The sequence below is a fragment of the Nematolebias whitei genome, chromosome 13, assembly GCF_014905685.2.
Source record: "Nematolebias whitei isolate Nwh7 chromosome 13, NemWhi1, whole genome shotgun sequence".
Taxonomy (NCBI): Eukaryota; Metazoa; Chordata; class Actinopteri; order Cyprinodontiformes; family Rivulidae; genus Nematolebias; species Nematolebias whitei.
This window is the reverse complement of record NC_056510.1, coordinates 42,338,309-42,351,546: the sequence shown is the minus strand read 5'-3', so window position 1 is coordinate 42,351,546 and position 13,238 is coordinate 42,338,309. Positions and strand designations below refer to the sequence as shown.

The window sequence follows — 13,238 nt, the reverse complement described above, 5'->3', positions numbered from 1 at the left end:
GAATTGAATACTATCACGTTCTTAACATATTTTCAGGGCTCTACATCAGCGAGTACACTTTTAAATGTAAGTATGTTAAAATCTGGGATTAAAAACTTAAAAGCCTAAAGCGGTTATGATTTAAAGCGGATGATAGGCTTTTGTCATTTGTGTAGACGTTTTTTTGTATTATTTTTTGCAGAGATCAGCTCGTACAGCGGGTCCTGTAGTACTATCGCCGCTAAGCTAATGCTTCTTTTTTTATTTTTTTAGGGAGCAAGGAGCAGATTGAAGCTTTTATTAAGCTTTAGAATGAGAACAGCTACTTTTTCATGGGTGCAAAACAGTGCAGCTCTGGCATGGAGTACAAGAACGAATCAATGTATTCATCTTACACTTCTGAGTACAGTTTCATTAACCATCATACTCCGTACATAACCTGCGATCTTAATGAAGTACAGGTCCTCTTGTGTCGTGTTATGAAAACTGTAGTTCTTCTAAGACATTATTTTCTAAAGTATTCTAAATTTAAGATAAGTTAAAGTTTATATTAAATTTTATTAAATTATTAATAATTTAATAAGATAAATTTAGATTTTATTTATCATGCACAAGTTAATAAAGTTAATACATTAGTCTCTCAATCACTGAAATTATCCATGAAACTAGCAGTTATTCCTTGAAAGTTTGTAGACTTAAAAAAATGTAAGTTACCTGGATATGATTGTCTCTCAGCAGAAGATATAAAACATGCCGCAGGCGGCGATAAAGTTCGTATTTACTCTGGAATTAAAAAAGCAGTAAAAACAGCAACAAAATTTCGATTCAATTCAATTAAGTTCAATTCAGTTTATTTATAAAGCGCCAAATCACAACAAAGTTGTCTCAGGGACTTTACAGGAACATTCATATAAAAGCCAACTAGTAAAGTTCTCTATCTAAGGAATCCAGCAGACAAGTTGAATCTTGGCTTCGTCACAGTCTCCCATCCTGAGCAAGCACAGTGGAGACAGTGGAAAGAAAAACTCTTTTAAAAGGAAGAAACCTCCAGCAGAACCAGGCTCAGGACAAGAGACCATCTGCTTTGACCGGCTGGTTTGAGAGGACAGGAAGGAGAGACAGACGAACACAGAATGGCAGGTCCAGGTCCAGGTATAGGTCCAGGTCCAGGTGTACCTGAAAGACAAAAAAACACGTTAAGGATAGAAAAAATAATTACAAATACAAAACAGGTTGAGCAGAGTAAGTAAAGATAGTAGCAGAGTGAAAAGTGTGGTCAGTTTGTCCTCCAGCAGTCTAAGCCTATAGCAGCAAAACTAAGGGACAGCTCAGGAAACCCAAGCCGACCCTAACTATAGGATTTAGCAAAAAGGAAAGTCTTAAGTCTCGTTTTAAAACTGGACAATTTGTCAGCCTCACGGACAGAAACTGGAAGTTGGTTCCACAAGAGAGGAGCCTGAGAACTGAAAGATCTTCCTCCCATTCTGTTTTTGTAAATTCTAGGAACCACAAGTAAACCTGCAGTCTGAGAGCGAAGTGCTCTGTTAGGAAAATATGGAACAATAAGATCTGTAATATAAGATGGAGCTAGGTTGTTGAGAGCTTTGTAGGTTAGAAGTAAGATTTTGAATTCTATTCTGGATTTGACAGGGAGCCATTGGAGAGAAACTAAAACTAGAAATATGATCTCTCCCAGTAACTCCAGTTAAGACTCTGGCAGCAGCATTTTGGATCAACTGAAGATGTTTTAAAGAAGTATTTGGACACCCAGATAATAAACCATTGCAATAGTCCAGTCTAGACGAGACAAATGCATGGACCAGTTTTTCTGCATCATTTTTAGATAAGATGTTTCTAATTTTAGTGATATTACGCAGGTGGAAGAAGGCAGTTCTAGTAATGTTTTTAATGTGGGGGATAAAAGACATGTCCTGATCAAAAATAACACCAAGATTTTTAACATTAGAGCTGGAGGACAGATTAATGCCATCTAAGGAGGGAGAAAGACTGGAAAAAAATTATTCCTAAGGTGCTCAGGTCCAAAAGCCAAAACCTCAGTCTTGTCTGTGTTCAAAAGGAGAAAATTAAGGGTCATCCAGGTTTTTATGTCTTTAAGACATGCTTGTAGTCTAAGTAGCTGATTGGATTCATTGGGTTTAATGGACAAATATAATTGTTTGTCATCAGCATAACAATGAAAATTTATCCCATGCTGTTTAATAACTTTACCTAATGGAAGCATAAAGTAAAGATTATTTGCCCAAGCAGTGAGCCCTGAGGAACTCCATGACTAACTTTGGTGTATGAAGAAGATTTATTATTTACATTTACAAACTGAGATCTATCAGATAGATATGATTTAAACAATTTAAACATGTTCCTGTAATCCCAATATCATATTCAAGCCTCTGTAGTAAAATATTGTGATCAACTGTATCAAATGTAGCACTGAGGTCTAACAGGACCAGTATAGACACAAGTCCATTATCTGAGGCCATGAGAATATCATTAGTGACTTTTAGTAGTGTAATGATTTCAGGAAATCCAGATTGGTACGAGACCTGGAACGAGACAAGACTCCACAAGGTAAAATCGTAACAGTGTTAATTATGTACAAGTGAAAGTGAATATTTACAAGTGGTCATCTGGAGCGCCTGGGAAACAAAGAGAAGGTCAGGTGGGTTGGAGTGAGGGTTGAATCTCGCAGCTGATCGTGTTTTTTTTTCTCTTACAGGTCTGATGGTTTTGGTGGAGCACCGAGATGAATCCAAATGGGTCCAGAGAGAGAGGTGAATCGGCACGGCAGGCAAGAGGTTGGAGGACCAGGCACAAGGATGAGGAACAGAACCGAGGCAGACCAAGACCTGAAGAAATCCAAGGAGGCAGGATGACATAGGAAAACACAATGCTCCAGCAAAGAGTAGCACTCAACTGCAGCCTTAAGTAGTTGAGGACCTCATCAGGGAGATGGCCAACAGCTGGTGGTAATTAGCGGCCATCTTGGAGAGAGGAGCTGCAGTCGGTGGTACTCTTACAGTAACACACACCCCCCCCCCCCCCCCCAAGAGTCGCCTCTTGGCGACCTGAGGCGCTTCTCAGGATGGGCTCTGAAGGAGGTGGTGATCAGTCTTGGGCCCAGGACGAATGACTGGGGTATCCATGACCTCTCTTCTGATCCATAGCCCTCCCAGTCTACCAGATACTGGAATCCACATCCCTGGCACCGTACGTCTAGGATGCTCCTGACAGAGAAGGCTGGGTGGTTGTCGATGATCCGGGCGGGTGGAGGGAGGTCGGCCGGAGGGCACAAAGGACTCTCGGAAACGGGTTTGATCTGCAAAACGTGGAATGTAGGATGGATCCGCATGGAGCTGGGGATTAAAAGTCTGATTGCTGATGGATTAATGATCTTGGTGATGGGAAAGGGGCCAATAAAGAGAAGTGCCATCTTTCTAGGGGTGTCCATTTGTTTAATGTCTTTAGGGGACAGCCAAACCCTTTGACCCACCTGATAAGATGGTGCAGATGAGTGATGGCGGTCAGCAAATCTCTTGTTTTGGGCTGCTGTACATTGAAGAGCAGCCTTGGTTTGGCGCCAGATACGTCTATATCGTCGGAAGTGATAATAGACGAACAGGACCAAAATGTCGGTTTCCTGGCCCAGGAACAAAGGGGGAGCATAGCCAAGAGTTGCCTCGAAAGGTGACATACTTGTAGCTGAGGATTTGTGTGCATTGTGTGCATATTCTACCCAGATGAGATGCTGGCTACAGGCCAAGGGGTTGTTCTCTACTACACACCTGAGAGTAGTTTTCAACTCCTGGTTGCATCTTCCTGCTTGAACGTTAGATTGAGGATGGTACCCAGAGGTTAGGCTGGTAGATGCCCCCAATGTTTTGCAAAAGCTGCACCAGACTTGAGAGATGAACTGGGGGCCATGGTCCGAAACCACATCAGAGGAAATGCCGTGAATCCTGAACACATGTTGGACTAGAAGTTGGGCAGTCTCCAAAGCTGAGGGAAGCTTGGGAAGTGGAATGAAGTAAGCCGCTTTGGAAAATCTGTCGATGACCGTGAGGATGGTGGTGTTCCCTTCTGAAGGAGGTAGACCTGTGATGAAGTCCACCGAAATGTGTGACCAGGGACGACTAGGTGTGGGCAGTGGTTGGAGAAGTCCTGCAGGTGGTTGGTTTCCAGTCTTGTTCCTGGCATATGTAGGACAGGCTGCAACAAACTCCTTGACATCCTGAGTCATTGTAGGCCACCAGAAGTGTTGCTAGGCTAGGGATAACATGCGGGCAGTAGCAGGGTGAGAAGAGAGTTTATTCATGTGAAGCCAATCTAGTACCTTCAATTTCATGGTGGCTGGAACAAAGTAGGTTCCGGGGGGTCCGGAGCCTGGGTCAGGTTCTGTCCTCTGAGCCTCCTGAACCTCCTTCTCGATGGTCCAAGTTAGAGCACCAACGATGCAGACAGGGGGAATCACTCTCTCCTCTCCGTCTGGTGCATCCGTTGGAGAGAACTGTCTAGAATGGGCACCTGGCTTGATGTTCTTTGAGCCTGGTCTGAAAGTGAGAGTGTAATTAAAGCAATTGAAAAACAAAGACCATCATGCCTGTCTGGGGGTCAACCGTTTAGCATCTCTGAAGTAAGTTAAATTCTTGTGATCAGTCCAAATAAGAAAAGGAGTCTCTGTGCGCTCTAACCAATTTCTCCATTCCTCCATAGCCAGTTTAACTGCCAACAGCTCACGGTTGCCAACATTATAAATACTCTTGGCAGGGGATAGTCGTCGAGAGACGAAGGCGCATGGGTGGACCTTATCCATAGAAGACCTTTGGGATAATACTGCACCTACACCAGTGTCAGAGGCGTCTACCTCCAGGATGAATTGGCGTTTGGGGTCTGGATTGGTGAGGATGTGAGTAGATGAGAAGAGTTTTTTTTAGCTTACCAAAAGCTGTGTCTGCCTCTGGGGTCCATCTGAAAACTCTGTTGGTAGAAGTGAGTTGTGAGAGGGGTGCAGCGATGCGGCTGAAATCTTTCACAAAGCGTTGGTAAAAGTTGGCGAACCCCAGGAAACGCTGTAGTTGTCTCCTGGTTTCAGGGATGGGCCACTCCACAACTGCCTTAGTCTTCTCTGGGTCAGTCCTGTACTGACCACTTTCAAAGATAAAGCCCAGGAAGGACACGGAAGAAACATGAAATTCACACTTTTCACTCTTGACAAACAACTGGTTTTCATATAGTCTTTGTAGTACGGTTCTGACCTTTCTTATGTGCTCCTCTTTGTTGTGGGAGTAAATGAGGATGTCATCCAGGTATATGAACACAGTTACCTATAAAGTCTCTTAGGACGTCATTGACCAGGGCTTGAAAAACTGTGGGGGCGTTGGTCAGACCAAAAAGCATAACTAAATATTCATAGTGACCCAGTCGTGTCCTGAAAGCAGTTTTCCACTCATCTCCCTCCTTTATGTGCACCAGGTGGTAAGAATTGTGCAAGTCCTTTTTGGTAAAGATGGTGGCAGACTGGAGTTGTTTGTGAATAAAGTCTATGAGTGGAAGAGGATATTTATTCTTTACAGTGATGTTATTTAAACCTCTGTAATCAGTGCATGGTCTCAAAGTGTTATCTTTCTTCTTAACAAAAAAATCCTGCCCTTACAGGTGATGTAGAGGGGCATATGCTGCCAGAGTCAAGGGATTCCTTTATGTACCCTCTCATGATTCTCTCTCAGGACCAGAGAGATTGTACAAACGGCTCGAGGGTAGTGGAGCTTCAGGGAGAAGATCAATAGAGCAGTCATGAGGATGGTGAGGGGGCAAGGATTGAGCCCTTTGCTTACTAAATACAGGGGCTAAGTCGTGATAAACAAAGGGAATACTAGTGATGTCGATCTCCTCGTTAGGGATGTCGACCTTGGGAAGATTATAAATGGCAGAGCGTAAACAATGTTTTAGGCAGAAATCACTCCGTCCCTCCACTCTTCCAAGCTCCCAGTTAATGTTTGGGTTGTGTCTTTTCAACCAGGGGTAACCCAAGATTAATTGTGTGTTGGGTGATTCAAGAACAAGGAAATCATTTAATTTGTGGTGGTTGCCAGAAATTATTAAATGCAACCCTACAGTTTTAGACCGAATTTGTCCCAAGGTGTCACCAGTAACAGCTGCTATAGATAATGGAGGGATCTCTTGAGTAGGGATGGATAATTTTTTAATCAAATTCATGCTGATCAAATTTTGCTCAGCACCTGAGTCTACCATCGCTGAAATGGGGAGATTATCTTGTGCAGTCTGTATTATAGTTCTTAAAGTGAGTCTACAAGTGGGAGAGGAATTGGAATTACCCACCAGTATTTCTCTCTTTACTAGTGGGTGCTTTTGTTTCCCCGAAACGGGCAATTGTGCAAATAATGTCCTGAATTTTCACAGTATATGCATAAGTTAGAATTTCTGCACCTCTGGCTCTCCTTTGGAGATAGACGAGCACGTCCCACCTGCATTGGCTCTGGCTCTGGTAATGCAGGCAGGCGAGCCGCTGGTTCAATAGGTGAAGACGGCAACCCAGAAACAAAGTCTCTCTGGGGCTTGTAGTTTAATGGAGCGTATTTGTAGGCGTTGTGCTCACCTGCCGCTGTCATGAACCCGGAAGTAGGGGGCCTCTGGTAGTTATAGTTCCTCTCATGTAGACGTTCCCGGAAGCGTTCGTCGAGGCAAATAGCGAGGTTTATGAGGTCATCCAAGCTGCTAGGGTTCATCGCGGTAAGTGATCTGGCATTTAATGTGATCTGACAAGGAATGTAGGAATGTACCTTGTAATGAATGCTCATTCTAGCCAGTCTGGGCAGTGATGATGCAGAACTCGAGGGCGTGTTCTGATACTGGTCGTCGACCCTGGCGTAACCCCAGAAGTCGCTTTACAGCGTTGGATTGTTGCATTGTCCCGTCGAATATTCTGCAAAATTCTCTCAAGAAAACATCATATGGAACAGAGTCCAGATCGTGAGATAGTAGGAAGGAGTTGGCCCACCTTAGTGCTTCGCCCTTCAGTTGGCTGACAAAGTAAGTGATCTTAGAAACGCTGGATGTGTACAATTGGGGAGCTCCCTTAAAGGCTAACTTACATTGAAGAAGAAAACCTCCACAATACTCAGGGTCTCCAGAAAATAACTCAGAGGGTTTTACCACCAATTTCTAAGCCGTGGGATTGCTCTCAGGGATAAGGGTGGTAGCACCAGACTCCTGGGGAATAACAGGTGCTGCAGAGGATGAAAGTTTTTGATTGATTGAGAATACCATGCCTCCTAATTCTTTCATGTTAGACTGAGTGGTTTGTTGTTACAACAAGAGGCATTCAAGCATTCTTTCTAATTTGTCAATTCGAATCTGTCCTGTTGTACTGAGCAGTTTTTCAATAAGGCCATGGGTGGCGTGTATCTTCTGGCTGTCTCTCTTGCGGTGGAATACATTTTGGGTGTGTTAGCGGTGCTGCGGGTGCACCCAGCTCATTGACAAATATACTAGAATATATGTCACTGGCCCAGCTCTTCTTGAAGGAGGGTCTAACGTTACCTGCCCACTTTACAGTGATTCAATGGACCAGCTCCCCTCTCACCATTGGTTACTTTCAAAGTAACAAACAAATCAAAAAGCTGCAACATGAATGTAACTTGTAATGCAACGCATTATAGAAATGTAGTGTAGTAGAAAGTACAGATACTTGATGTAAAATGTAGTGGAGTAAAAGTATAAAGTACCCACATTTAACTCTACTTAAGTAAAGTACAGATACATGGAAAATGTACTTAAGTGCAGTAACGAAGTATTTGTACTTAGTTACATCCCACCACTGCTGACCTGCAACTATTTTCTCTAGAATTTTTGAGATGAAAGTTAGATTAGATATAGGTCTATAGTTGGCCAGAATTTCTGAATCAAGATCAGATTTCTTAAGTAAAGGTTTACTTACAGCAACCTTAAAGCTCTGTGGTACATAACCATCCATTAAAGACAAATTAAGTAGATCCAAAATGTGGACATTAATTAGGGGAAATACCTCTTTAAACAGTCTGGTTGGGATGGGATCTAGCAGACATGTGGATGGTTTGGATGAGGTTATTATTTTTGACAATTCAGAGAGCTCAACAGGACAAAAACTGTCCAAACATAAATCAGGCTCTAGTGAAATTTTTAAAGTTGCCTCATTTGACAGGGGACTAGAGATAGTAGAAGGAAGGAAGGTTTGAAATTTCTCTCTGAAATCTAAAAAAGTTAAATCTGGTCCTCTGGACATTCAAAAAAAACAAAAACAAAGCAAAACAACAAAAAAAATGTAGAAATGTTTCGTCTCTCATCCGAAAGACTTCCTCAGTCTGAGGCGCTGTATTCAGCTCAGTCTCTTAAATAGCACCTTCTCAGAGTGGATCAACCAGTTTTGCTGCTGACTGTCAGGATTTTCTAGGCAGGAGCGAACCCAGTAGTGCAGACAGGGACTCAACTCAGCAGAATACAAAAATAGGTATTTAATGATAAACAAAGATACAAAATAACAGGCTGACGGGGCAGCAAAACTTACATGAACAGGAAGATAAGGCACGGGAAACTCACGAGGACTCAGGAGGACTCAGGGGTCTCGGAAGACTCAGGGGACTCGGAAGACTCAGGGAACTCGGAAGACTCAGGGGAACACAGGAGACCCAACGAGTACGATGCGACAACGAACAAGACTGACAGACGGCTTATATACAGGGACAAGACAAGACGTGATTACGAACAGCTGGGACGAGACAAGGGTGGCACTAATTGAACTAACGAGAGAGCACTAGGGAACACAGACACAAACCGGGCCACAAAAAGGTACCATCCTTACACTGACAACCAAAACCAGCTGATCACATGCTCAAGAAGGACCATCAGCCTAACAATGGATCATTAGCACACTGATGGCTGTTTACTATTCACAGAGGGCTGAGTGATACTAGCAATCACAGCATTGTAAGAGGGGGACAATTGAACACGTAGGCCTCCACCCCTGTTTAATGATGGACGATTTATTTTCTTTTTGTGAAAAGAAATCGTTGATCCACTCTGAGAAGGTGCTATTTAAGAGACTGAGCTGAATACAGCACCTCAGACTGAGGAAGTCTCTCGGATGAGAGACGAAACGTTTCTACATTTTTTTGTTGTTTTGCTTTGTTTTGTTTCTTTGAATGTCCAGAGGACCAGATTTAACTTTTTTAGATTTTTCTACCTGGATTATTGAGCATGCATCAGGATATTCTCTCTAAAATAATTTTATTTATAAAGAATCTCATGAAGTCATCACTACTTATAGTTGTAGGGATACATGGTTCAACAGAAATGGGACTTTTAATTAGTCTAGCAATAGTACTAAACAGAAACCTAGGGTTATTTTTATTCTCCTCTATTAAAGATGAGTAATATAAAGTTCTAGCTTTACGGAGAGCTTTTTTATATGTTAGCAGACTATCTTTCCAAGTTAAATACAATTCTTCAACATTAGTAGAGTGCCATTTTCTCTCCTGGTTTCTAGAAGCCTGCTTTAAAGTACGTAACTCAGAATTGAACCAAGGAGCCAGTTTCCTCTGATTTCTTTCAGCTGAAAGAAAACTACAAAATAGCTGCGCCCATTTTTTCTTTTCTTTTTTTGTTTGTTTCATTTTTGGTTATTGGTCGGTTCCTGCTCCTGCCTGCTCCTTTTAGCTTTCAGTCCGGTCACGTGAGCTATAATAAGGTTGACTCCGGTCCCGCCGGAACCCTGCCGGAATCACGTGACCCGCAGTACTCCCGAAGAAATGTCATCCTCTAATACACAGTCAGCTGAAGGCTTTTTCACAAACAGAGACATCTAAAAGTTGAAATGCATATCAGTCAGAAATGGCAAATAGGCATTAGATAATGGCTTAATGCCTACCTGCAGCCAGTCTGGTTGTGTCACTGCACAGGTCTGGTCCCGGACAAAAAACAAAACAAGAACAAATGTACACGATCGGTACTGATGGGTACAGCTCACGTTCGACGTGTCCCAGGCACCAATATCTGTGCTCAGAATCTTCCTATTCTCTTGTAACTTTGCGGAATAACTGAGCATGTGCCATTTTTAATGAGAGTCTATAGATGTGTCCCAATCCAGCGGCTGCATCCTTCGAAGGACCCGGTCGACGTACTTTGTAGATAATCAGACAGGTAGATAACGAGACAGGTAGATAATCAGACAGGTAGATAATCAGACAGGTAGATAACCAGACAGGTAGATAATCAGACAGGCAGATAATCAGACAGGTAGATAATCAGACAGGTAGATAATCAGACAGGTAGATAATCAGACAGGTAGATAACCAGACAGGTAGATAATCAGACAGGTAGATAACCAGACAGGTAGATAATCAGACAGGTAGATAATCAGACAGGCAGATAATCAGACGGGCAGATAATCAGACGGGTAGATAATCAGACAGGTAGATAACCAGACAGGTTGATAATCAGACAGGTAGATAACCAGACAGGTAGATAACCAGACAGGTTGATAATCAGACAGGCAGATAACCAGACAGGTTGATAATCAGACAGGTTGATAATCAGACAGGTAGATAATCAGACAGGTAGATAACCAGACAGGTAGATAATCAGACAGGTAGATAACCAGACAGGTAGATAATCAGACAGGTAGATAACCAGACAGGTAGATAATCAGACAGGTAGATAATGAGAAAGGTAGCCATGTTTGGTGAAACCCAAAAGCAGCACATCAGTGCCTCGTACCCACTGTGAGCACAGATGGTCTGTGCTTGTTTGCAGCCACAGAACCTGGAACCTTGCAGTCATTTACTCCATCATGACCTGACTGTTGAGAGACATGTAAGACCATATGTCCAGCAGCAGCTGAATCTTGGACCAAAGTGGGTCATGATCTGGACAACGATCTCAACCACAGACAGGAATCCTGTACATCTACTTCTTGATGACTCAGCTGCAGAGGACTGGATTTGTTGGGGAAACACTGATCATAAGGACCATCAAATGGATTATTAGCAACCATGACTGATTTGTAGCACAGCAGACTGATGACATCACATCTTTTTCAACCAATCACAAAGCTTCCAGTGCTTTACCAGCTCAGCACATAATCCATCTGCCAGTATAAACCCTCAGAGGAGTGTGAAAGCTGCTCTTCATCTTTTCTGCTTCACTTTAACTCCTTGTGTCTTGTTTAGCCTTTGAACTTTCTTTTTAATAAATTCAGGGCAGCTTCACAGTTGAACTCATCCAGGAGACAAAACTTGTAAAAGGAACCGGTGCTTTTCATTCACGCTGAGACAACTGCAGGGTCTCACCTGCACGCCTGCAGACTGCGCAGGTGAGAACAGAAACGGGTTCTGTGCAGTTTGTGTGTTTTATGTAGAAACAGCACCTTCTGACTGGACTGCTCTCAGGAGAATATACGAGCCCAAGCTAAAGTTTGGTTTTAGTTTTGCAGATTAATAAAGTTTAAACTAATTTAGCATAAGAGAGCAATAAAATTCTGTTGACATGTGCATAATATTAAAATGTGATTGTCATGTTGTTTCTCTTTTTTTTTTTTTTTTTTACAAAAAAATAGAAAACCATGTAATTATAAAACTTTTTCTGACCCTTTCAATATATTTGACCTGATTTCAGTTTGTGCTGTATTTTTTCAGTCCTAGTGTTTAATCAGTGTCCCTGTAGTTTCACACATCACCATCTTTATTTGACCACAAGTCTTTCTCTTTATTCCCAAAACATAAAGTGCATGATATTTTGAAGGACCACAATCATGCAACTCCTGCTAAAACATATTTGACACGTGCAAATATAAGAAATGTAAGAAATGTGTATACTTGTGTACATGCACGCACAACTACTATAATCCTTAAATGCCCTTCTTTTAAGTATTTTTAAAGTGCACTTAATTTATTGGGTAGAGAGAATGTGATCAGTAGTGATGACGTTTCATAAGAAGTTTGAAAATCCTTCATAAAGGTGACATCATTTAAAAGAGACATTTAGCCTGGGGACAAAGACACAGTGACAGATGGAAAAACAACTCACACTGTGTGTCTCCTTCTCTTTAGGAAACTAAAATAGTTTTGTTAAATGGTGATTATTATTATATTGTTGTGTTGTATAATAGTATTTGTGTTTAGCTTGTTTACAGTTTATTTGGGATTTTTCCCACAGATTAGACATTATATGAGATGATTAATATATTTTCTAAAAATTCAAACATAAAGTTATCATTTCTATGCTTTATTTACAAATTAAAGCAGATGGTTTTTATCTGCACCTCAAACTCCAGGCCTGCCTTAAAGACGTGAAGAACTGGACATCCTCCGTTAGTCTCTGGTTGAACTCAGATCAAAGTTCTGTCGTTGTTTTTGGTTCTGCCGGGCCACTGAACAGAACGTCATTCTTCATGGAAATACAGTAACTTCTGGCACCTCTGTCAAAAACCTTGGATTGATCTGTCGTGGCTGGCTACCACGTCGTGTTCAAAACAGCTGAGACGTCGCCCTCGGTATAAAAGATTTATTTGACAAAACATGGGTTACAGATATTCAGAGACAAACAATTACATTAATAAGATATATGCATATAAATGGAGCATTAAGGAACGAACCGTCTCGGTGTGCGCCTCCCGGAAATTCTCGGTGGGCGTGTGTCATTTCCGGCCTTTTATCACAGTTTGAGAAGGCTAGCTTTCTGATTGGTTTAGCTTCTGTTGCTATGGTTACGACTCTAGTCCGCCCCCTCAAGGACGTTAATATCTACATTTCAGATAAGAAGTTTTGCTTCACTGAAATCGTTCGTTTTAGCTGTTTGTTTAACGTGATTATACCTTAGTGATACCAAATGATTTGAGTTAAAGTTGTTTATTTCTAGGAATAATTAATAACTATTAATTGTTATCTAACTCATGTTTGCGTGTTCTTACTTGATACTTTTTATACGTCTGTTTTAGTTTAGTTGCTTTGGTTGGATTTTACTTAGTCAAACTATATTAAGTCTAAATTAAAGAGATGTGTTCAAGCTTTATTTATGTTAATCAGTCTGCTATCTGGCATGATTTGATTGCTTGTAAAATATCAAATGTGAACTTGTAAAATTATCCTTAGCTAATATGAGATTATATTTAAAGGTCAACTAGTTAGAATTAGCAAACATTTTCTATAAATATAGTTCAACCCTGGAAGAAAGACACACACACTTTGTATAAC

The 13,238-nt window shown here is 41.6% G+C and overlaps 2 protein-coding genes across 2 annotated transcripts in view; both read left to right on the top strand.

Moving 5' to 3' along the window:
- The window catches only part of LOC119419408 (ecto-NOX disulfide-thiol exchanger 1), a 164,274-nt gene that overhangs the window by 144,749 nt on the left and 6,287 nt on the right, over nucleotides 1–13,238 (top strand). The window lies entirely within an intron of this gene.
- The window catches only part of LOC119419721 (transmembrane protein 237A), a 47,549-nt gene continuing 45,486 nt past the window's right edge, over nucleotides 11,176–13,238 (top strand). Inside the window, exon 1 of the mRNA XM_037687108.1 lies at nucleotides 11,176–11,359. The gene's annotated coding sequence lies outside the window, so the exon portion shown is untranslated. The remainder of the gene's footprint in view (nucleotides 11,360–13,238) is intronic.